The following is a 22,122-nucleotide window of genomic DNA, read 5'->3' as shown; positions in this document are numbered from 1 at the left end:
GCCCTCCACTCAATACAAACAAACAATGTCCCCAGTACTATAGCTTTGAAACAAATGACTCCAAAATCTATCACCCAAAATAATCAATGTCTCATCTCACAGATTCTGTGAGCCAGGGATTCCCACAGGGCACGGAAGGAAGGGCTGGCCTCTGTTTCACCATCTCTAAGGCGTCAGGAGCACACTCCACTGGGTGGCTGGGATTGACCTGGCAGTGGTAGGCACTTTCACTTGCCTGTCTGATGCTAATGAGTCTCAGCTGGGACCTCAGGTGGTACTGGGTACAGAAGCACCTCACGGTGACTCTCCTTGTGGTCTGGTTTTTCTGTGAGCGTGGTAGACTCAGTGTAGTTGAACTTTTTAAAAGGCGCCTTGGGCTCAGAAGTGAGTGGCCCAGTAAGCAAGCTATTACGACCTAATCCATTGGTTCTGAAAGCAGTTTTGTCCCCGAGGGCACGTTTGGCAATGTCTGGAGACGTTTTCAGTTGTTACAACTGGTGATGAGGGCTGATACTGGCATCTAACGGATAGAGGCCAGGGATGCTGCTAAATACCCTACAGTACCCACAGCACAGCAGCCACAGCAAAGAATTATCTGGCCTCAAGTGTGTGCACCGCCAGGCTTGATAAACCCTAACCTACCTTTGGAAGTCATAGAATATTATTTCCAAAAAATTCTTTTGTAAAAAATTAACACTCTGTATGGTTAGTCAATTCAAGATGGCTGTTCTCTTGCTCTTGTGCATCCCGTGCTAGACCAGTCCCTGCTTCACTCACACCCCGCTCACACCAACGTGCTTGCGCCCTGCCCCACCACGTGATTGCTCTAAAGCTTAGGCCAAAACAGCTCGACCTGCTAGTTCAGAAAAGGGAAATATCTGTGGTGGTGATGGTCATTAACCTGAGGGGTTGTGAGAGACCTGCCCCAGCTGCTGGTGTCCTTGGTAACTGATGAGCGAACCTGAGGTCAGTTCTCCCTACAAATGGTAGTCTCCTGTGTCCGGGAGGAGTGGCAAACATGGCTGCCGGCCGATTGCTTTTCACGGCTGGGTGTTCTTTGAGGACCTTTTAATACAGACATGTAAGACCTCTGTCCAGTAGACCACTGATGTCTCTGCCTCCGTCTCTGGGCTCTTTCTTGGGCCTGGAGATTGGGCAGCTATAAGGCTTGCAGGCCTGCAGGGTGCAGCTCAACAGTTGGCGAGCCAGCCAAGAACCCAGAGGCCGAGGATACTCCGGTGAGTGCTGAGATGTCGGGAAATACTGATGGATAACGGGGTAGGGTGGGGGGATGATCCCAAGGTGGCCATCCACTGGCAAGTGGGACCTGTGGCAGCTGTGTACCATGAGGCATGTCTTTCTCGACCCTTATACTGATGATATCCTGTTAACCTCAGAGGCTCTTTGCAGTTTAAGAGTAGCAGCCCTGTGCTTGTGGTCGATCTGACTGCCCGGGACTGGCTGGTGAAGGCAAAACATGAGGACCTGGGTTTCCTATCAGATAGTTTGGGGGTTATCTGTTTGGGTAAAGGAGCGTACCCCCAACCCCAAACCCCTAAACAGTTAAAAGCCACAGGCTTCAGGGATATTAACTGAGGACAGGCTTGTGAATTGGGTGTGGCCACTTCCCCGGCAGGGTGTGGTTTGGGCCTTTGGCAATGGCATGGTACTAATACCCTGGCACTTCTGGGCCCAGCTGTGGAAGGAGGCGGAGCCGTGATGCAGTGAGTTGGAAGGACAGTCCTATGCAGTTTGCAGTGTCTTACAACAGGTGGAAGCCGTTACAGAAGGCTTCCATGATGCGTAGAGCAAGGCAAAGGACCACTCTTCAGGACCTAGAACAGCTGTGGGAGAGAAACAGGACTCCCATTATTACCAGGCCCTTTCCAGATTCTTGGGCAGCAGTACCACAGAAATGATACCACTTCCACAAGACTCTTAGGCAAGCAAAGATTTTTATTAAAAGAGACAGCTTGTGCACAAGGGAGAAGGCTGGGGTGGGGGGCGGAGGAAAAGCAGCAGCTTCGTGAGTGGAAGAGGCCATTTGCTTTTATAACAAAGGGGAGGGTTTGTCTCATGATCCCTGACAATTTCCAGAGATCTTCACACATCTTCGTTCAGCAGCAGGAGGCTCCATGGTGGCGCTCAGGTTAGGGAACGCTTCTGGGAGGGGAAAGGAGTGCGTGAGGAGCTTCTGCAAGAGAGCCCCGGAACAGGTAAGGTTGAAATCTGCAGTTGAGCTTCTTCCCTTGTGGCAACTAGGTATACTTGTTAATGTAACAGAGATCATCTTTTATTCCTGGGAGGATGTTGTCCCCCTCTCTTATCCCACCCCCAGAACTCAGGACCCCTTGGCCTTTGTTCTCTAGCTTGCAAGATCTGTTTTGCCCAAGACGGTTGTCTGGTCTTTTTTTCAAAATGGCTGTACTCTTTCTTGTCTTCCTTTCTCACCATAGACATCGATATCAACCAAGGAATCCCACTTTCTTGGCCATGCAGTTCAGGAATGGCCTGGTAAAGATAAGTGCTGGTATTTCCACCTGCCTTCCAACCCTGCTGATGCCTTGCTAATTGAAAGGCTCCATTATTTGGCACCGGCTGTGGGGACTGAGGGTGGACAGGCGGTATGGTACAGCAGGCCAGGACAGAAACCACAGGTAGGGGTGGTGTTATCTCAGAATGCTGTTAAGGCTTGTATTTTGCTTACTGGTCACGACCTCCCTGTATTGTATTGCTAGACTTCCTCGCTAGCCTGAGGGCAGGGAATCAGCTTGTGGACTGGGCCACCGTGGTGGCTAGGCTGCAAAATGAGTCTGATGGCTGGGTGTGCAGCGAGATGCCATGGGAAATCCATCTGGCTCATGCCGCCATAGGGGGGGCAACTGAAGACTCTTGCCTTCTTCCTGCCCTGTGTGCCAAGGGCCTAGCTTACTCTTGACACTTCTTAGCAGCTGTTGTGTGTATTGCATTTGTGGTATCTGGTTGCGGTGCGCCGCTATGTACCTGACCCCGGGGGTGTCTCGGAAGAGGGGCAGACGGAGATTGTAAGGGTCGTGTAGGGTGCGTAGGGGTGGGGTGTGTGGTCAGGACACTCAGGACGGCTGTTCTCTTGCTCTTTGTGCATCCCGTGCTAGACCAGTCCCTGCTTCACTCACACCCCACTCACACCAACATGCTTGCGCCCTGCCCCACCACGTGATTGTTCTAAAGCTTAGGCCAAAACAGCTCGACCTGCTAGTTCAGAAAAGGGAAATATCTGTGGTGGTGATGGTCATTAACCTGAGGGGTTGTGAGAGACCTGCCCCAGCTGCTGGTGTCCTTGGTAACTGATGAGCGAACCTGAGGTCAGTTCTCCCTAAAAATGGTAGTCTCCTGTTTCCGGGAGGAGTGGCAAACATGGCTGCCGGCCGATTGCTTTTCACGGCTGGGTGTTCTTTGAGGACCTTTTAATACAGACACGTAAGACCCCTGTCCAGTAGACCACTGATGTCTGCCACCGTCTCTGGGCTCTTTCTTGGGTCTGGAGATTGGGCAGCTATAAGGCTTGCAGGCCTGCTGGATGCAGCTCAACAGTTGGCGAGCCAGCCAAGAAGCCCAGAGGCCGAGGATACTCCGGTGAGTGCTGAGATGTCGGGAAATACTGATGGATAACGGGGTAGGGTGGGGGGATAATCCCAAGGTGGCCATCCACTGGCAAGTGGGACCTGTGGCAGCTGTGTACCATGAGGCATGTCTTTCTCGACCCTTATACTGATGATATCCTGTTAACCTCAGAGGCTCTTTGCAGTTTAAGAGTAGCAGCCCTGTGCTTGTGGTCGATCTGACTGCCCGGGACTGGCTGGTGAAGGCAAAACGCGAGGACCTGGGTTTCCCATCAGATACTTTTGGAGTTATCTGTTTGGGTAAAGGAGCGTACCCCCAACCCCAAACCCCTAAACAGTTAAAAGCCACAGGCTTCAGGGATATTAACTGAGGACAGGCTTGTGAATTGGGTGTGGCCACTTCCCCGGCAGGGTGTGGTTTGGGCCTTTGGCAATGGCATGGTACTAATACCCTGGTGCTCCTGGGCCCAGCTGTGGAAGGGGGCGGAGCCGTGATGCAGTGCGTTGGAACGACAGTTCTATGCAGTCTGCAGTGTCTTACAACAGGTGGAAGCCGTTACAGAAGTCCTCTGTGATGCGTAGAGCAAGGCAAAGGACCACTCTTCAGGACCTAGAACAGCTGTGGGAGAGAAACAGGACTCCCATTGTTACCAGGCCCTTTCCAGATTCTTGGGCAGCAGTACCACAGAAATGATACCACTTCCACAAGACTCTTAGGCAAGCAAAGATTTTTATTAAAAGAGACAGCTTGTGCACAAGGGAGAAGGCTGGGGTGGGGGGCGGAGGAAAAAAAGCAGCTTCCTGAGTGGAAAAGGCTAGTTGCTTTTATAACAAAGGAGAGGGTTTGTCTCATGATCCCTGACAATTTCCAGAGACCTTCACACATCTTCGTTCAGCAGCAGGAGGCTCCATGGTGGCGCTCAGGTTAGGGAACGCTTCTGGGAGGGGAAAGGAGTGCGTGAGGAGCTTCTGCAAGAGAGCCCCGGAACAGGTAAGGTTGAAATCTGCAGTTGAGCTTCTTCCCTTGTGGCAACTAGGTATACTCGTTAATGTAACAGAGATCATCTTTTATTCCTGGGAGGATGTTGTCCCCCTCTCTTATCCCACCCCCAGAACTCAGGACCCCTTGGCCTTTGTTCTCTAGCTTGCAAGACCTGTTTTGCCCAAGACGGTTGTCTGGTCTTTTTTTCAAAATGGCTGTACTCTTTCTTGTCTTCCTTTCTTACCATAGACATCGATATCAACCAAGGAATCCCACTTTCTTGGCTATGCAGTTCAGGAATGGCCTGGTAAAGATAAGTGCTGGTATTTCCACCTGCCTTCCAACCCTGCTGATGCCTTGCCAATTGAAAGGCTCCATTATTTGGCGCCGGCTGTGGGGACTGAGGGTGGACAGGCGGTATGGTACTGCAGGCCAGGACAGAAACCACAGGTAGGGGTGGTGTTATCTCAGAATGCTGTTAAGGCTTGTATTTTGCTTACTGGTCACGACCTCCCTGTATTGTATTGCTAGACTTCCTCGCTAGCCTGAGGGCAGGGAATCAGCTTGTGGACTGGGCCACCGTGGTGGCCAGGCTGCAAAATGAGTCTGATGGCTGGGTGTGCAGCGAGATGCCATGGGAAATCCACCTGGCTCATGCCGCCATAGGGGGGGCAACTGAAGACTCTTGCCTTCTTCCTGCCCTGTGTGCCAAGGGCCTAGCTTACTCTTGACACTTCTTAGCAGCTGTTGTGTATATTGCATTTGTGGTATCTGGTTGCGGTGCGCCGCTATGTACCTGACCCCGGGGGTGTCTCAGAAGAGGGGCGGATGGAGATGATAAGGGTCGTGTAGGGTGCGTAGGGGTGGGGTGTATGGTCAGGACACTCAGGACGGCTGTTCTCTTGCTCTTCGTGCATCCCCCGCTAGACCAGCCCCCACTTCCCTCACACCCCACGCCCACCAGCCTGCTCGCCCCGGGCCCGCCTAGTGATTGTTCTAATGCTTAGGCCAAAACGGCTCCACCTGCTAGCTCATAAAAGGGAAATATCAGTATCTGCTGTGATGTTGGTCATTAACCTGAGGGGTTGTGATGGAAGAGCCCCTGCTACTGGTTTCCTTGGTAACTGATGAGCCAATCTGATGAAAATTGCCTGTATAATAGTAGCTTCCCTCAAATAGGTAAGATTGCTGCCACGTCTTGCTTGCTGTCCACGGGGTGTCGCTGCAGGACCTTTTTCTTAAGATTCCCTGTCCAGTAAGACATTAATGTTTCCACTGTCTGTGGGCTCTTTCTTAGGTCTTCAGGCTGGGCAGCCACGGGGCTTGGAGGCCTTCGGGGTGCAGCCCAATACAAGCCTTTCCATATTTAAAGAGGGATGAAGTAGACCAACCTCAAGTTGGTGAGAAATGGCATAGTTTTCAAGGCACACATGGGGTGGGAGTCAGCATTGTTGCTGTTCTTGGAAGATAAAATCTGTCAGCGTCTCGCTCTATTTCTCTTGCTGTATGGTTTTAAGTTGTGCGATCTGCTCTTAGAGCGAAGACTATGAAATATGTTTTTATCTTCCAGGAAGTCTTCAAAATCAGTGCTTTTGAAAATCTTATTTCAAGGGACTTGGGTACAAGATGTGTTCACATTGCTGAGGTTTTTTTTATTTACTTTTTTTATGCTTTGATGCCAGTATTTCTTTTTTTTAACATCTTTATTGGAGTATAATTGCTTTACAATGTTGTGTTAGTTTCTGCTGTATAACAAAATGAATCAGCTACACATATACATATATCCCCATATCTCCTCCCTCTTGAGTCTCCCTCCCACCCTCCGTATCCCACCCCTCTAGGTGGTCACAACAATGCTGAGTTTTTAATGTACAATACGTATACACTATAGCTATGAGAATATTATGGACAGACCTAAATCTCTGGACCTTTTTTCTTGTCACATTAGTTGAAGGAAACAGAGCTTTTCTCAAATCTTTCAGATATTTTTTGAACAGTTAAAAACATTACTTATATGCATAAAGTAAAAGGGAGCATGTTCCACCCTCACCCCCCAAAAAAATTAGTAGCCTCCAAAAAAATTAACACCAAATTCTCTTGTCTCTGACCACTAAGAGCACAGTTGGAAGACTGTGCTAGTTCTCTCTGGATGCTCTCACGTGACTTCCTTTCCTGGAGTTGTAATGAAGCCCAGCTAGACGCCCCAGGATCAGCTCTATAGTTAACCCAAGTCAGGTGTCCTAACTTGCAGCAAGTGAGAGTACTCACCATGAAGAACCATGATGAGGCTCAGTAGGAAGGAGGGGTAAGGGGATTTGTACATGGTTTGAGCTTGGGTTACCTGATTCTAAGGAACTCAGGGAAGAGGGTATCAGCTCAGGATTAAAATGTATGAGTTCATGTGAACTAGTGTTTTTTCTAGAGGTTCTAGGAACACAGTGGAGCTTGGGGAGTCCTTGCTGCCTTTTTTTTTTTTTTTTTTTTTGGTCTGTGTTGGGTCTTTGTTTCTGTGCAAGGGCTTTCTCTAGTTACGGCAAGCGGGGGCGACTCTTCGGTGCAGTGTGTGGGCTCATTGCGGTGGCTTTTGTCACTGCAGAGCACGGGCTCTAGCACACGGGCTTCAGTAGTTGTGGCATGTGGGCTCAGTAGTTGTGGCACGTGGGCTTAGTTGCTCCACGGCACGTGGGATCTTCCCGGACCACGGCTCGAACCCATGTCCCCTGCATTGGTAGGCGGATTCTTAACCAATGCACCACCAGGGAAATCCTGTTTGGGTCATCTTTGATTTCTTTCATCAGCGTCTTATAGTTTTCTGAGTACAAATCTTCTGCCTCCTTAAGTAGGTTTATTCCTGGCTGTTTTATTGTTTTTGATCTGACGGTAAATGGGATTGTTTTCTTGATTTCTCTTATCTTTCATTGTTAGTGTATAGGAATGCAAGAGATTTCTGTGTATTAAGTTTGTATCCTGCAACTTTACCAAATTCATTGATGAGCTCTAGTAGTTTTCTAGTAGCATCTTTAGGATTTTCTCTGTATAGTATCATGTCATCTGCATACAGTGACAGTTTTACTTCTTTTCCAATTTGGATTCCTTTTATTTCTTATTCTTCTCTGATTGCTGTGGCTAGGACTTCCAAGGTTATGTTGAATAATAGTGGTGAGAGTGGACCTCCTTGTCTTGTTCCTGATCTTAGAGGAAATGCTTTCAGTTTTTCACCATTGAGAGTGATATTTGCTGTGGGTTTGTTGTATATGGTCTTTATTATGTTGAGGTAGGTTCCATCTATGCCCACTTTGTGGAGAGTTTTCTTCATAAATGGGTGTTGAATTTTGTCAAAAGATTTTTCTGTATCTATTGAGATGATCATATACTTTTTATTCTTCAACTTGTTGATGTGGTGTATCACACTGATTGATAAGCTATTGAATTTTAATTTAACTTTACAACTAAGTTTTCAGAGTGACTTTTAATTACTATATTTACTTATATAAACAGGAATGTAGCAAACTACATATTCAAATAAAATTTATAAACTTTATAGTACTACCAAGGTATAGATATACTTAAAAATCATTCAAAACTGCTCAAAATCATTGAAATTTTAAAATTATTTTCTTGGGCTTCCCTGGTGGCGCAGTGGTTGAGAGTCCGCGTGCCGATGCAGGGGACACGGGTTCGTGCCCCGGTCCTAGAAGATCCCACATGCCGTGGAGTGGCTGGGCCCGTAAGCCATGGCCGCTGAGCCTGAGCGTCTGGAGCCTGTGCTCCGCAACAGGAGAGGCTACAACAGCTAGAGGCCCGTGTACCACAAAAAAATAAATAAATAAAAAATAAAAATTATTTTCTTAGTATTTATTTTTAGATACTTAATTTTTAATTTTGTTTCATATCATACAATAAAATTTTTTCAGAAAATAATTTTTAATTTCACTGCTGCTAGATATTCATCTAGATATTGTAAACATTTTTTTCTGTTAAGCACTTGCTGTAATTATGGATGTGTTGAACAACTTCGGTAGAATTAAATGATAAAATATAACCTTTTTTGTATTTAACATGCAAATACAATTTTCTATTTGTATTTAATTCCCATAGCGCAAATCATACTGAGACTCAAACATAAGCAACATCCACAAGACAGCCAATGGGAGCTCAGAAGTAAGTGAAGGCCACCTCTCACAATATTACTTTGAGATCAAGCAAATGATGGAGAGAAAGTCCTCCGGTGAGCCATCAAGTCACCATAGTGTGGAGCACTGATCGTGTATGCAGTTTGTTTATCTTCCATGAACTCAGTGTCAAGGCTTCTTGTATTTATGATACACAAGAAAACCCAAAGACAAAAATGAATACTAAGGAATAAGATTTTGTTGTATAGGGTTAAGCTTTGGAGTGCCACAGCATTGTAATAGCAAAATTTGTCATACCCCTAAAAACTAATGTTTGTACCCATGGAAGCAGTTAGCATCCCCACTGAGAATGCATGATTTAGCAGTCATCATCAATTTGAATCTTTCTCTCTATTTTTGCATTAAATTTCAAATTTCCTTAAGGACTTTTAGAGGTGCCAATCCAAGTCTATCCTTTTCAAACCAAAGGAAACCATCTTCATGATTAATTTAGAACCGAATAAATATTATGTCGTGGAAAGAATTAACTTTCAGCTCCAATCTTTAATACTTTTTATTTTGCAGTGGAAGTTATGTTGCTTCAGCCCTCTACATTCCCATCTTCAAACAATAGGTATGTGACCATCTTTGGCAAATCAGCTCTGTAGTAACTGGACTCTGTCTTATTCTCTGCGGTATCATCGGCACCAGGCCCAGTGTAATCACTCAACAGGTAGTTTTAACTAAAGCAGTTTCTTAGATTTTCTCCCCCTACTGGAAGGCATTTCAAATGACCAAGCTCCTTTGCTTCATCAGGGCCATATTTGCTGGGATTATAATCGAAATGGCTAATATTTCCACTCTTCCCTTACTGGTATCAGTCATGCCTACTGAGTTTATTGCTAAAACCACTAGGATTATGTTTCCTTTAAGGTGCATATGGTTCTGGGCATTCAAGTTGCAGCACAATTTTCAGCCTTTGCCTGGCACTATATTAAACTCATGAGGATGGCCTCATCTCTAATTTGCCCTCTACTAGGTTATAATAGCAAAGAACTAGCCTGGTGTCATATACAGAGCCACCTATGTGAACTCAGACTCTCCCTGAATCTCACAGCTCACAGTAACCAGACACATATTACTCCTTAGTGGATCTTTATTGATGTGGCAATTACTACGTTTCTCCTGAGAATCTTTGGAGACTCTTCACAAAGAATGATGAGTGATCTGTTGCATCCTGTATCTTCGTTCCGTTCCATGTGAGAGTGGGCTCCTTTCAGTTTGATTTCCAAAATTTGGCCGGTAATAACTAAAGCATGACTTCAGGTCCAAAACCATGAGTTTGGATTCTGAGTCCTTGGTCTGCTCTTTTTTTCTGCTAACCTGCCCTTTCATCTTTATTTACTCAGCATGAATGTATTCTTACTTCTAAATGACAGGTATGTAGCCTTTAAAGACCTTTATGTTCTTAAGGTTTGGTACCCCACAAGATTCATTAAAGTCCTAATCCCCAAAGTGATGGTGTTAGGTGGTGGGCCCTTTGGGAGGTGATTAGGTCATGAGGATGGAGGCCTCAAAATTAGAATTAGTGCCCTTTTAAAAGAGGTCTCAGGTAAATCCCCCAGTCTCTGCCAAGGAGAAGTGGACAGTGTGTGACCTGGAAGCAGGCTTTCAGGAGAACTGGACCACGCTGACACCCAGATCTTGGATTTCCAGACTATGGAACTGTGAGTAGTTTCTGCTCTTTACAAACTACCCAGTCTATGCTATTTTGTTGAAGATGCCCAAATAGTAAGACATGTCCTGACCTATTGTATCCTCAGAATACCTTCCAGGAGTGTGTAAAATACCTAAAGGGAGAGACACCATCTTACCCAACCCCGTTTCCTAGACAGCTAGTCCAGTCCCTATCATTTCAGGAGCTCAATCATATATTTGATAGATATGACGTGAAAGGACAATAATCTACACATACTTTAAAATTCTTTATGGTTCTACAAGGGAAGTTACAATGGAATATTGTGTGAGGTATTTTTTAAAAGACTTTGCAGCTCTATTTTCTTCAAGTTAGCATTTTCAGTATTTAGCAGATAAGGATGAGAATCACGGGCCTGGACATGAATGGAAGACCCACTCTCCACTTTTAGTTCAGTCATCCTCAAGTACTTTCAAGGAGCTACGTGGCCCTACTTTTCTTGTCTCTCTCAGGCAAAAAGGAAACAACTTGTGTCTACACTTGCAGATATTTTCCTTGTTAGTCTGTGCCTTTGGGAATGAACTTGAATGCTTCTTTCAAAGAGTCAATCACGCTGTGAACTCTGATGAGTGACATCTATGTCATCATACCTAAGTTGAAATTGTGTAGTCAGACCCCAAGTCAACTTTTTTTTATAATGTGAGTGTAAGCAAGAACATTGTTTTGGTTTCTTTTCTCTAGAATGTCATTAGTACAAATAGTATAAAAATGAAAAGTAGTCTTATTCATTGAACTTGTCTCCTCTTCCATTAGTCACCCAATAACTTCTTTGCACTTAGATTCCCATGGTAATAGATTCAGGCCAACTAATGTGAGCAGAGGTGATATTGCCCTATACTGTCTTGGCCCTTGAAAACATCCCATGTAATCCCCATACTTTTTCCTTTACCACTGAGTGGAATAGACTCACACACCACAAATCGGAAATCACACGTTGAATAGAGCAACGCCACACAATAGAGGGCACCCATGTCCCTACATCACTGTTTAGAGGAGGCCAGCTAGAAAATTCATCTGATTAGGAATGCCTGCATTTTTCTCTTAAGGATGGAAAGATAAATTTCTATGATGACCCAATTACTGACATCTTTCTGTTTCTCTGTGACAGCAGCTAGCATGAAATTAACTGACAAATGTCTTGAACAGCATACTATGCTAACAACCTTTCCATTTTAAAATAAACGTCATAGTTGGAAATCCAAATACCCTCCAAGAAGTTACACAGATTTTAGAAAGCACATTGTAAAATTACTTGTATAAGAAAATAGATTGTGTTCTTCTTTGTAAATATATTTTTGTAAACTCGTGATACTTCAGATATTTTTCAGCATGTGCAGAAATATGAGTGGACGTATCTTAGAGGACTAAACAGACAATAATCATTTGAGTAGAAGTGTCACAGGTGTACCTTTCTTCTTTATTTGTTGACAGTAATTGGAGAATTATTACATGAGAGAAAGGAACACTTTAATTTCTCCTCTGATAACCTCCCAGACACAGGGGCTGTATTCCTTTTCCTTCAGATAGAGATGGATTCTTTGGAAATATTTCCGGACAACAGTTCCCAAATATGGACAGTCCAGATTGTCATTTTCCACTTGCTTATGCAGTAGTTCCAAGGTGTGATCAAGGCTAGAGGGTGGTTTATGGAGTAGGGTGTTGTTCCAAGCAGCTTGGCTTTCTTCCTTGTTGAAGAAGTTACCATCTGCTGGAGCGTCAGATGGTGGTAGCTGGTGCCTTGAGTCGTCAGGATTTCTGTGATATCCCCTCTTTTCCAAGGAAATTTGAAGTCGGTTCTGTCCTCTAGGCATGACTGAAACGGGATCTTTTTCATCTGTCTCAAAAGTATGAAGAGTTCCCTGTTCTGCAGGCTCTGGATCCAAGGCAAGTTCTAGCCAAGAGGGCGAGCAGGGATGGAGCAGAGTATCACTCCTGCCACTAGCAAATAGATCTGGGCCATTGAGAATTTCAGTGGTTCACGAGATGGCCGCGAGGGGGCGCGCGGGCACCACTAAATAATTAGCCGGAAGGTTCCTTCCTTGGAACCCGGGACGGCGCGCTCTCTAGGCGGCGGCTAACGGGCGCCGGATGTCTTTTGATGGGTTCGGCTAGGGAAAGGCTGACTTATGAGAGTTTGCAGTTTCCGCGGTTTGGGCAGCCCGAGAGAAAGTTGAGTTGCATCCTCACGGAGCAACTTTATACTGATTTAATAGTGAGAAAAAAACTTGTCTTCGCGATGCTGAGTTCTCCAGTGGGAGGCTTGTCGCGGCCGCGCCAGCGACAATTTTGTCTGGTTGGAAGCTGGAACCTTGCGTTTTCGGGCTTTCCCCTGAGTTTTGTGCTTTATTTTCGCACAGAAACTTGAGCGAGGCCATTTTTGGGAAAGAAGCCGTTTTCTGAGGGGTTTGAAGCTGGGAAGCGAGTTGGGGCCGATTTTACAGATTCGGAATCGTTTCTGGCGCTATGCTGCCACGGCTCAGAGAAAGGGGAAGGCGGCGGCGGCGATGGGACGCCCGGACGGTGTTGGGGACGCCCTGGGGGTGAGTCGGAGCACGGCCACCACCGGGGCCGAGGACGCGGGAGCTGAGCGCGCCTGTAGATGCTCTGGGACTTCATGGTGTCTTTCAAGGATACAGCGTTAACGTGGGGGAGGAAGTACTGAATAACTGAAAGGTAGGAACATTAAAAAACTCACAGGGGGCTTCCCTGGTGGCGCAGGGGTTGAGAGTCCGCCTGCCAATGCAGGGGACACGGGTTCGTGCCCCGGTCCGGGAGGATCCCACATGCCGCGGAGCAGCTGGGCCCGTGGGCCATGGCCGCTGGGCCTGCGCGTCCGGACCCCGTGCTCCGCAACGGGAGAGGCCACAGCAGTGACAGGCCCGGTACCGCAGAAAAAAAAAAAAAAACTCACAGCATTTTATTTTTTATATTTTTAAATTAAACTTACATTGCGTGATTAAAATTAAATATTTTAGAAGTTTTTATATTTTAAGATATTTTCTGAAAATATTTAAATCTTGAAGGTAGGATATTAAAATATACGGGTATTAAAACAGCATTTTATTAAACTATTTAAACTATAGTTTCTTTATACTAAAACAAGAATTTAATATAATTTTACTTTCCTAGCTTTAATGGAAGCAAACTCATTAATATTTTCAAGACTACTTCTTTACTTGTTTGAGAGAACTGCAGTGTTTGACAATTTCTTGTGACTCTATGAAGTCTTAAATAATTTTTATTTAACTCGAGTTTCTGAAACCCCTTTCCCAGGACTCCAGCTTGACTGTAGTGTAGAAAGAAGAGTTATTAGTGTCCTGGACAAGAAGCTGAGGACATTTACCAGGTCTGATCTTCTCATTTTCTCTGGTAAGAATTTTATAGACTAAACAGAAATTACCCAAATTTCACTGGCAATGTGAAGCCTTCCTCTGTAAGACTGTCAGCGTCATCCAAATGCAGGGTCATTTCTGTCTTTATTTAAAATTTTGACATTTTCTTCAGCATGTATGTTGTGGTGGTTTCATTTTTATATATTGCGTTAAAATATGATTTATCTTGATCACTTAGATTTGGTGCCTTCTTACATTCCATGCTTGAGGGAAGCCCTCCCTTTCTTTACCCAAATAGCCAGGAAATAGATTTCGAAGTAATGTTGTGATCTTCCATAGCTAAAAATATAGGAATGTCCCATTTCTTGTCACCCTCTGCCCCATGTACATTTTATAACCCATTTCCTGGTCCCCATAACATTTAAAAACACCTTTGTCTTAAAATAATATCACCAGAGGTGGCCTGAGACTGAGGATGAGGGAAGGGACCGTTTATCTCATTTATACTATTCACAGAGCAGCCATTTCTCCTCGATGCTGGTTCTCTGCAAATGTTTCAAGTGCTGTAGGATTTCTCTCCTTAATGTACCAGACACTGCTCTAGGCCTGGAAACTTGGGCTTTGCTCCTTCGCAGTCCAGAAGGCAACCCCTCTCCTGCAGTTTGCATTTGGAGCCTCAACACGCAGACCCCTGACAGCGTTAAGGGAGCGGCAGTCAAAGCCTCTCTTGGCGGGGCTGATCATGGACTCTGCAAGTTACTATATGTCACATTAATGCTAAAGGCAGCTATGTTCACTAAATTCAGATTCTCAGACTATAATCTGCAAACTTCATTTAATCTTTACATTTGCCTGTGTGACAACTACTTGAGTTGTCTCAGTTTTTTAGAAGAGGAAATCAAAATCTGATGTCATTTAAATTGAGGAGCCCCAGATTTTTGTCAGAGTGGAGCCTTCTGCTGCTCCCAGGCCCTCCTCTTCATCAGCTCTGAGCACTGGCCCTCAGCTGCACTGAGCACGTGGTGCTTCCCTCATCCTAATCCTGCCTCTAAAGTCTGTCTTCCCTGCTCCCTGGAGGTCAGTCACCATCCCTGCCTTACTTTTCTGGAATCCACATTGCCAAGCACATTGTCACATATATATGTGGTGAGCACACTTTTGGTGACAGAAGGAAGAGAATGGTATGAATTAGACCTTAGTGTTAACATTTATGCCACTCTTATCCATAGACTATGTCTGGAAACATGAGCTATGACTCCTATAAAGTCATGTGGAAGAATTCAAATCTAATGTCTTAGCCCCTTAAATGGGAAATGGAGAGAGGCGAGGCTAGTTGTATTTTGGTGCATTACAAAGCATGAACGTACAGTAAAATGTCAAATGTCTAAGTACTCTTATTAGAATTTAAAAAGACACAGACTGAGACTCAGATTTTATTTCAACCTTGGGTCTCATTTGGATGAGTACATCCTATTGGATTTATACTCTGTCCTTTTCCATGAATGTGTTTAATTTCCAGTGTAATACACAAAAAGGCATTGAAGTTGCGACATTATCTGTTGCCGATAAATTGAAGAGAAATTGGAAAAAGTGGAAACAACATTGGCATGAGTACAGAATTGAGAACCTTGTACTATTTAAGAATCTCATTTGCAGGCAGGTACTCAGAGCAGCTGGATACAGGCTCCCACAGCCAGACACCTGCATCACCAGGCTCACCGGGGCCTGCCACCCTCCTCACTGAGGACACCCAGGATGATGTTCTCCAGCCCTGTCTGCACCCTTAGCTGTGACCAGCCCTGAACCTTGGCCTGCCAAAGCAGGAGACCCTCACAAGTTCTGCACCTAATGGAAGAATCTTTCCATTGTTTTCCTGCCTGAAGGACAAGAATGTTTTCAGGTTCCTCCAGGAGCAGCCAGTTGCAAATAGCTCAGGCCACCTCTTTCTCCATGCAGTAATCTAGCAGATCTTCAACTTTTTCAGCAGAGAGGGATGATAATCCTCATTGGACTGATCAGCAGCTAGAATTGTTGGCGACCTGTTTGGTGCAGAAAATGGAGATGGAAAGACTTTCTGAGCAATGAGGACTCCAGCCAGACTTTGAAGAACTCCTTCCAAAGTACCAGGCTCAGGGAATTCCCTGGTGCTCCAGTGGTTTGGACTCGGCGCCTTCACTGCTGTGACTCGGATTCAGTCCCTGATCCCACAAGCTGCTGGACGTGGCCAAAAACAACAAAAAGGACAAAAAAAAAAAAACAAAATAAACACAAAGTACCAGGGTCGATCTGAGAAGCAAAGTACACAACTGCTGTGCCTGGGACATTGTCATACTGGAATTTAAGACGTGAAAATTAGTAAATGCTTTCTTTGCATTAATAAGCTCATCAGAAAACTCAGGAAGTTGAAAAGGAGACTTAAGCTTCCACAGTATGTCTCATCTACAGTCCTCCCTCAGTACCGGAAAGGGAGAGGTTCCCGGACCTCCACGGATACCTTGGATCTTCAAGTTCCTTATATAAGCTGGTATAGTATTTGCATATAACCTACATACATCTCCCATATACTTTAAATCACCTCTAGATTACTTATAATACCTAATACAATGTAAATGCTATAAATAGTTGCTGGCACATGGCAAATTCAAGCTTTGTTTTTTGGAACTTTTTGGAACTTTTTTTTCAAATATTTTCAACCTGTAGTGGTTGAACCCATGTATTTGGAGGGCTGACTGCACTTATTAGTGGCCTCAATCTTGTAAATATTTACTCAGTTCAAAGACTTTTTTGTCTGCTTCCGTTAAAAAATATATTGAGTCATTTTGGCAGATTTTTATCAATAATAAGAAACTGTAGTTTTGAATAGAAAGAAATTTCATTTTAATTTGTAATAATTAGTATTTATTATCTTAGGATAATTGCTATATTTGCAAATTTTACTATTTATGTTATAATATGACAAGCTTTGCCTTTTGTTTTATTTTGCTTTGTGGGGCTGCTTTATATATTAAGTGCTCAGTCTTAACTTTTTTTTTTTTGGCCGCACGCGGCATGTGGGATCTTAGTTCCCTGAGCAGGGATCACACCCATGCCCGCTGCAGTGGAACCACAGTCTTAACTGCTGGACTGCCAGGGAAATCCGCTGAATCTTACTTTTGCTTTTATTTTCTTATATTTTTATTGGAGTATAATTGCTTTAAAATGTTGTGTTAGTTTCTGCTGTACAATGAAGTGAATCAGGTATATGTCTACAAATATCCCCTCCCTCTTGGACCTCCCTCCCACCCATCCCCATCCCACCTAGGTCATCACAGAGCACCGAGCTGAGCTCCCTGTGCCAAACAGCAGGTTCCCCCTAGCTATCTGTTTTACACTTGGTAGTGTATATACATCAATCCTAATCCCCCAGTTTATCCCACCCTCCCCTTCCCCCTCCACCATGTACACACTTCTGTTCTCTATGTCTACGTCTCTATTCCTGCCCTGCAAATAGGTTCCTCTGTACCATTTTTCTTGATTCCACATATATGCGTTAATATACAATATTTGTTTTTCTCTTTCTGGCTTACTTCACTCTTTTGCTTTTAAAGAGGTGCAAAGTGCCCTTAAACCTTCAGTCACCCTTAAAATCCAAAAGGCACATAAATAGTTTCGTCAATTCTGTTTATGTTTTTGCCGATATCCCAGTAGGAACTGAAAGGAAATGCCATTTTTTGATGCCATTTCTTTCCTGGAAACTTGAACTTGCCACCATGGGAAACCACTGCTTCAGCCAGCAAACATGGAATTGCCACACAGAGCCTATATCTTCTCATTTTTCACTCTGGATCAAAATGTCACACAGGTGCTTCAGATTGGCAAAGTCTTATTCAAGTGCCTGCATTCTATCTGCAAAGGAGGCTAGAAATTTGCATTGGGTCTCCTACATAGGTAAATTAGTGTTCTATTGATGCATAATTAATAACCTAAAAATTTAGTGGTGTTAACCACTAGTCTATTACCTAACAGTTTTTATGAATCAAGAATTTGAGAGAGCTTTCAGTGGGCTCAGGGTCTCCCATGAGGTGGCAGTCAGGATGTCAGCTGGCCTGCAGTCACTTGAAGGCTTGACTTGGGTTGGAGGATCTGCTTCTAACATGGGTCATTCACATGACCACTGGCAGGAAGCCTCAGTTCCTCATCACAGTCACCTGAGCCCCTCCACTAAGCCCTGTGATGTGTCCTCACAACAGCTGGCTTCTTCCAAAGTGAGTGATGAAAACCAGAAGTGGAGAAGGCAGTAAATTGTTTTATGACAGTCTTATAAGTTACACACCATCACTTCAACCTGTGTTGTGTATTGATTAGAGGGAAGTTGCTACATCAAGCACATAGTCAAGGGAAGGGACAGGAAAGAGTATGAGACAGTCTGTGAATATATTTTAAAACAACTGCAATGAAAGAAATAGGATTCATAAAGTAGGCATATCCCTTCATGTAGAAAGGCTGTTGTACAGATGATGGGTGGCCATGAGTATGATGTCAGAAGAAGAATCTGTGATGATTTATTGGCTATGGGCTTTGAGGAAGTTGAGAACTCAATGATAATGTCCATGTCTCTATCCTGGGCTGCAGAATGATTGGGGCCCATTCACACAAGGAACATAGAAGGGCGAGAAAGTTTGGAAAATATGTATTCAATTTTGAACACGTGAAGTGGAGATATTCTAGATATTCTAGCATGTAGAAATATGGCTCTAATGTTTGGAGATAACATTCTGGGGAAAGACATGCATATGGAGGTCACAATCATAGAGAGGACATTTGGAACTATTTGGGAGGTTGAGAGTGTATGTGCAGAGAGGATGAAGTGTGGGACTAGCACGGAATTTTGAGGAACACCAATTCCCTAAGATGAGAGGGAGCAGTCAACAAAGGAAGAAGAAGAGGAGGGGCAGAAAAGCAGAGGATGGTGGTGACATGGAGACCAGATGAGCATCAGACCTTAAGATGGAGGGTGTGGTAACAAGTGTCCGATGCTTCTGAGATATCAGCTGAGGCTGCCTGACAGCGATCTCTGATCTCAGTAACGTATTGATAGTTTATTATAAACTTTGGCTGAGCAGTTTTATTAGAACAGGGAGGTTGAAGCCAAATTATGGCAATTGGAGGAAGGAGGTGCATGTGAAGAAATAGGGACAGATAATCCAGAGAACGTTGAAGAAGTTTGGGTGTGAACAGAATGACAGAAGCAAAATAATACTAACAAGTGGTCATAGGGCTGAGGAATAGTCATGTTTAGGATAAAATGAAAATTAAGCACATTTAACGTTGATCAAAACTAGCCAATAAAAAGAAAGATGTTGATACAGGAGAGAGGATGTAACTGATAAAGCATAAACATCTTATTAAAGTCCCCTCTGCTTTTCTATCAAAGGAATCATTCTGAAGAACTAAGCCTTCTGGAATTGTCCCTCTGGTGTCACAGAGGTTTTGCACCCTGAGGCAGTGCGCCAGGCTGACGCTTGGAATGGGTAAGAAGGACTTTATTTTACAAAGTGATGTAAAGTCTAAATGTGAGAATGGCAATGGGCCAAACTTCCATCTCTCTTCTCTGGCTGATCAGTTTCATCAAGGATGTTTATCGATGCTGAGGATGTAAAAAATGTGTTCTTAAAATCAATGTGCTTGCATGCCCCTGGATAATAATCATGTACCCTCAGGGATACCAGTATCTAGGTTTGAACACTGATACACATATATGTATATATTTTAATATTTGTTTATTTATTTTGGCTGCGCTGGGTCTTAGTTGTGGCACGGGATCTTTGCTGCGACATGCGAGATCCTTTAGTTGCGGCATGTGGACTTCTTAGTAGTGGCATGTGGATGCTTAGTTGTGGCATGCATGCAGGATCTAGCTCCCCGACCAGGGATCAAACCCAGGCCTCCTGCATTGGGAGTGCAGAGTCTTACCCACTGGACCCCCAGGGAAGTCCCTGAACACTGATATATTAATGGATACCAGTATTCAGTGGCTTTACTGGTCTTTACTTACTCACCTGGAATCTCTTTCCTTTGGAGCACAAACAAATAGAGTGAAATTTGTGGTTTTGGAAGAAATTGAGACCTTGTTTCCCCTCTAGAGGTCAGTCCAAAATAGTTTTTTTAAACAATTTTTATTCTTTTTTTTTTTTTTCATTTATTTTGGCTGCACAGGGTCTTAGTTGTGGCATGTGGGATCTTCATCACGGCATGCGGGATCTTTTAGTTGCTGCATGCGGACTTTTAGTTGTGGCATGGTATGCGGAATCTAGTTCCCTGACCAGGGATCGAACCCAGGCCCCCTGCATTGGGGGTGTAGAGTCTTACCCACTGGACCACCAGGGAAGTCCCACTTATTCTTTATTTTTTTTTTTAATTTGAAGGCCATTGAACCAATGGTACCCTAAGCATGGACTGGTCTAAGTATTTGCATCAACAGTTCCTTTAATCAATAACCAGTCTTAATGAGGGCAGTGAAAATAACCGCTTGCTGAACTTCATGACCAGTGAAAGTCTGTGAAGTTCTGTATCTCAAGAGCCAAAATATTTTCCCTTAATCCCTGAGTTTTCCTGTCAAGTTGTTAATGAAGAAAAAGACCCCACTTGATTCGAAGGTCTAAGTTATATATTATTTATTTTCCTGTTATCTTTGAAAAGGTCAGAAGGAAGATATTTCTTTTAAATGTAATCTGCTCGGACTTCCCTGGTGGCGCAGTGGCTAACAGTGATACTCAGAGTGATAGCGCTTCTCGTATGATGGCTCGGTCAGCAAGGCAGAAGCAGCATTACCTTTTATGACCACGCCTCAGAAATCACAGTATCATTTTTATGTATTGTAGATGTCACAAACCCATTCAGATTCAAGGAGAGAGGAATTAGACAATATATCTCTTACTGGAGGATTTTCAACATTCTAGAAAAATATGTGAAATGAGGGAAATGTTGCTGCCATCTTTTAAAAATACAATCTGCTACAGTCCATAAAACGTCACATCCTTTCACATGTATAATACATTCATCACTTCTCAAAACCTTCCAAAGTCTCATCTTATTATGGCAAAAATGCAGGTCCAGAGTTTCACCATCTCCGTCAGATCAAGGTGTGGATGGAGTTCCTCAGGCACAGTTCCTCTAGCACTGCTCCTTGGGTGCCATTCTTCTCAATGTGAAGCCCTGTAATCTAAATAGAGAGGTTATTTGTTCCTTTACTCCCAACATGCAATGGTGAGGCAGGCATAAGATACTATAATAGTCCCATTCAAAATGGGGTAAAGCAGAAAGCACATAGCAGTCACGGGCCTATTGTAATTCGGCTCCCTATTAGGGCAGGTGGTGTCAATGTTCAGATTAGGGCTCAGTTCTAAGTCTCTGGGAGTTATTCTCCAAGGCTGATTTTTCTCCTTTCTGGCTTCTTGGCTCTGCCTTTTAAGTTATCCTTCCTTTCCCACAAGAAGTGCTTATGTTTTACATCGTGTAGACTTGTCATCCTGCTTCCTTTCTGGAAAAGTTTGGGGATCTGAAGCCCTGTTTATTGTGTATGCTATTACTTTCAGTCTAAACTGATATAATTACTGTAACCATTTACTGGGTTTGCTGTATATCGGTTTATAATGAATGCCATTGGATAAGAGGCACACCCACAAATCTCTTCAGATATATACCCTTTTTCACCTTGGGCTACCCATGAGTCTCCAGTGAGACAGCAAGTTGGTGTTTTAGAGCCATGTCACTTAATGGAGAGAATCTGTGAGGCATTCCCTAGGATCCTCAGAAGGCCCTTTGTTTGTTTGAAAGACTCTCTGAGACACCACCTAGATCTTTCTGAAGTCTTAAAGGATTTTACACTCATACTCAATCTGATCTGATAAATAGGGCTTGTTTGTTTATTGTTGTAGCCCTCCACTCAATACAAACAAACAATGTCCCCAGTACTATAGCTTTGAAACAAATGACTCCAAAATCTATCACCCAAAATAATCAATGTCTCATCTCACAGATTCTGTGAGCCAGGGATTCCCACAGGGCACGGAAGGAAGGGCTGGCCTCTGTTTCACCATCTCTAAGGCGTCAGGAGCACACTCCACTGGGTGGCTGGGATTGACCTGGCAGTGGTAGGCACTTTCACTTGCCTGTCTGATGCTAATGAGTCTCAGCTGGGACCTCAGGTGGTACTGGGTACAGAAGCACCTCACGGTGACTCTCCTTGTGGTCTGGTTTTTCTGTGAGCGTGGTAGACTCAGTGTAGTTGAACTTTTTAAAAGGCGCCTTGGGCTCAGAAGTGAGTGGCCCAGTAAGCAAGCTATTACGACCTAATCCA

At 44.2% G+C, this 22,122-nt stretch overlaps 1 protein-coding gene and 1 pseudogene across 21 annotated transcripts in view; both read right to left on the bottom strand.

Annotated features, from left to right (window-relative positions):
- Nucleotides 1-22,122, bottom strand: part of KLHL9 (kelch like family member 9) — a 153,676-nt gene that overhangs the window by 42,602 nt on the left and 88,952 nt on the right. For 12 of the 21 annotated variants that reach the window (XM_049711056.1, XM_049711065.1, XM_049711053.1 and 9 more), the window contains one exon: nt 15,216-15,823. The exons of 7 other annotated variants lie outside the window; for them this stretch is intronic. The gene's annotated coding sequence lies outside the window, so the exon portion shown is untranslated. Of the gene's footprint in view, nt 1-14,182; nt 15,824-19,285; nt 19,411-22,122 lie in introns of those variants that run through there. 2 more of the 21 variants (XR_007477942.1, XM_049711058.1) reach the window with 2 other exon arrangements.
- On the bottom strand, nt 11,835-13,649 carry LOC125964704 (interferon alpha-8-like; annotated as a pseudogene).

This window comes from Orcinus orca, chromosome 6, assembly GCF_937001465.1.
Source record: "Orcinus orca chromosome 6, mOrcOrc1.1, whole genome shotgun sequence".
Classification (NCBI taxonomy): domain Eukaryota; kingdom Metazoa; phylum Chordata; class Mammalia; order Artiodactyla; family Delphinidae; genus Orcinus; species Orcinus orca.
Note: the sequence above shows the minus strand (reverse complement) of the source record. Positions and strands in the feature narration are given on the sequence as shown.